The following is a 3,058-nucleotide window of genomic DNA, read 5'->3' as shown; positions in this document are numbered from 1 at the left end:
CAAAAAAAAAAAAAAAAAACAAAAAAAAAAAAAAAAAAAAAAAAAAAAAAACTATGGAAAAAAGTGGAGAGGTTCAGGGAGGAAAGGGATTTCCCAGCAATCACCCTCTCTTTACAGTCCCCACCATCACTTTGACCAGTAGGCACCATCATGCTTTGAAGGATTGAGCTATACTGCTACAATGTGTAACTGTCCTGGGCTCCCTCAGGAAACACTGGTTCTTGAATTCTATCTGCTGCTTTCTTCAGTCCTCCAAAGCAATGAGTCTCATCCTTGAGGATACACCAGAATTCCTTGGAGGATTTGTTAAGGCACTGAGTCTCTGCTTCATTAAATCTGTGGTGAGACCTGATAATCTGCATTTTCAACAAGTTGCCAGGTGACTCTGATGCTGCTGGACTGAGGACCACACTTTGAGAACCACTGCTCAAATCTCAGGGATGCTTGTTTTGAAACTCACCCCCTGCTGGCTAACTTGAAAATGAGTCTTGGGCTCTTGACATTCCTGGTCTTCAGTATTTATCTATGTCCCCAGACCAAAAGTATAGTTCCTTCAGCACCCTTACCTTATTCATTTAGACTCGCTGTAAACATCCTCCCAACGCTTATTTACCAATTTCCTTTGCCCGAGACCCTTCCTACCTGACTTGGCGAAGCTCTCTTTCCCCATCATGCTCAGTTAATATGTCTTGTTTTTTGGCTGCCTTCCTTGAACAGCTCTATTAATGGCATCAGCTCCTACTTTACTATTATATTATGTGGCTTCCTGATTGTGGCTTTTGGGCATGAACAATTCTTGTTTGAATCCTGTCTCTGCCTCTTCCTGAAGTGTGTGATCTTGGGAAAGTCACTTGAATTCTCTGAGCCTTAATATGTCACCTGTAAAATCAAGTTGTGAAAATAAAATGGAAGGATGTCTATAAAAGGGCCTAACACAAAATAGGTTGACCAATTAATGCTAATCTTTTTCTTTACCCCCTCTACTTTCCTTACACCTGGCTATCTGCCCCCCACCACTAGTAAGAAGCTGTCAGTAAACAAGAATTAAACAATGCAGGAATAAAGTTTTTCATTAGTATTAAAGAACATAGTAAATGAGAGAGGGAGGCCTATACAAAGTGATATACCATTTAAGAAAAGGGAGAGGTAATTTTCAAAGGATGGGCATCAGGATAAGCTTCAGGGAGATTACAGCATCTTCCTACACACTCTCATTTCTCTAATCTCTGAATGTCATCCAAGATTCCTAGTTATTGCCTCACTCTAAATGCATTCCAATGACAAGTCCTGTGATATTTGTATTCTAAATATCTTTTGAGTACAGCCACTTCTCTGCTTGGCCACTGCCATCCACTAGTCTGAGCCATGCTCATTTCTTTTCTTTTTTTTAATGTTTATTTTTTATTTTTTTCTTCATAGTTTATTATCAAGTTGGATTCCATATAACACCGAGTGCTCATTCCAAGTGCCCTCCTCCATGCCCATCACCCCCCTTCCCCTCTTCCCCACTCCCTTCAACCCTCAGTTTGTTCTCAGTATTCAAGTCTCCCATGGTTTGCCTCCCTCCCTCTCCCCAACTATTTTTTCCCCTTCTCCTCCCCCATGGTCCTCCATTAAGTTTCTCCTAATTCTCCTATACATGGAAGCATATGGTATCTGTCTTTCTCTGCCTGATTTATTTCACTCAGCATAACACCCTCAAGTTCCATTCATGATGCTACACGTGACCACATTTCATTCTTTCTCATTGCCATGTAGTATTCCATTGTATAGATAAACAACATCTTCTTCATCCATTCATCAGTTGATGGACACTTAGGCTCTTTACATGTTTTAGCTACTGTTGACAGTGCTGCTATAAACATTGGGGTCCATGTGCCCCTATGCATCAGCACTCCTATATCCCTGGGGTAAATTCCTAGCAGTGCTATTGCTGGGTAATAGGGTAGTTTTATTGTTAATTTTTTGAGGAACTTCCACACGGTTTTCCAGAGGGGCTGCACCAGTTTGCATTCCCACCAACAGTGTAAGAGGGTGCCCATTTCTCCACATCCTCACCAGCATTTATAGTCTCCTGATTTGTTCATTTTAGCCACTCTGACCAGCATGAAGTGGTATCTCAGTGTGGTTTTGATCTGCATTTCCCTGATGATGAGGGACGGTGCCATTCTCATTTCTTAATAGGATCATTGCTGTTCTTTTTGCCTTCATTCCTGTCTGGCACATTCTGTGCTGGGAGCCACACAGGCCTCGCTGGATGACAGTCACAGTGAGGAAATGGCAGCATTTTCACAGCTCCTGCCATGAGAAATGAAAACTGGTATCTCTTTCTGCCACTACTGGCTCATATTGGAAATGAGGCTGCTGGTATTGACCAGGCCTCACAATATTCCAGATCAGGCCAATATTCCCCACAGATTACTCATAAAGAAAAGCATATTCCTGTCTTTTCAAAAGAGATTTCAGATGAAAACATTATGGATGATTGTTCAAAGGCTCTTCCTATGGGCCTTGCAGATCCAAGACTTAGATAATAAAGGGGGCTAAGAACATGAATTACGGTTGAGTCTGGCCCTGAGACAAAGAGCCTAATTTAGAATTAAGGGCATATTTCCACCCCCATCCAATTGTTTCTGCTTGGAAAACTAACCCCCCCCCACCAGGCATTTGTTATCAGCATTTGGAGTGACTTATTCTGGCCTTGAATATGCTGATTGCTCCCTGTGAAGGAACCTATTGAGGAACTTCTTCTTTTGTGATTATGGGAGTGGAGGTGTTTCCTTAAAGACCTGTTTTCCCCTGCTCACAAAGAAGTAACTTCACCGTTTTTATGCTAAAAACTGTCTTGTATGCTAAAGATACCTTTCTTCCCCATAGGATAAGCATCTAAGTCACCTACCTCAATCACTATTGATAAAGGTTATGCAGAAGTCTTCTACAAATCTAAGTTCTGGGAAATTCTTACATATCAAAGAAGTTTGTTATCAGAAATCATTGTCTAAGGCAAATGCCACTTCTGTGCAGTCCCCCAAACACTTAATTATAAAATAAAGTTGAG

Source organism: Crocuta crocuta, unplaced genomic scaffold (genome assembly GCF_008692635.1).
Source record: "Crocuta crocuta isolate KB4526 unplaced genomic scaffold, BGI_CrCroc_1.0 scaffold1391, whole genome shotgun sequence".
NCBI classification, from domain to species: Eukaryota; Metazoa; Chordata; class Mammalia; order Carnivora; family Hyaenidae; genus Crocuta; species Crocuta crocuta.
The sequence above is the reverse complement of the archived record's forward strand: the minus strand, read 5'-3'. Positions refer to the sequence as shown.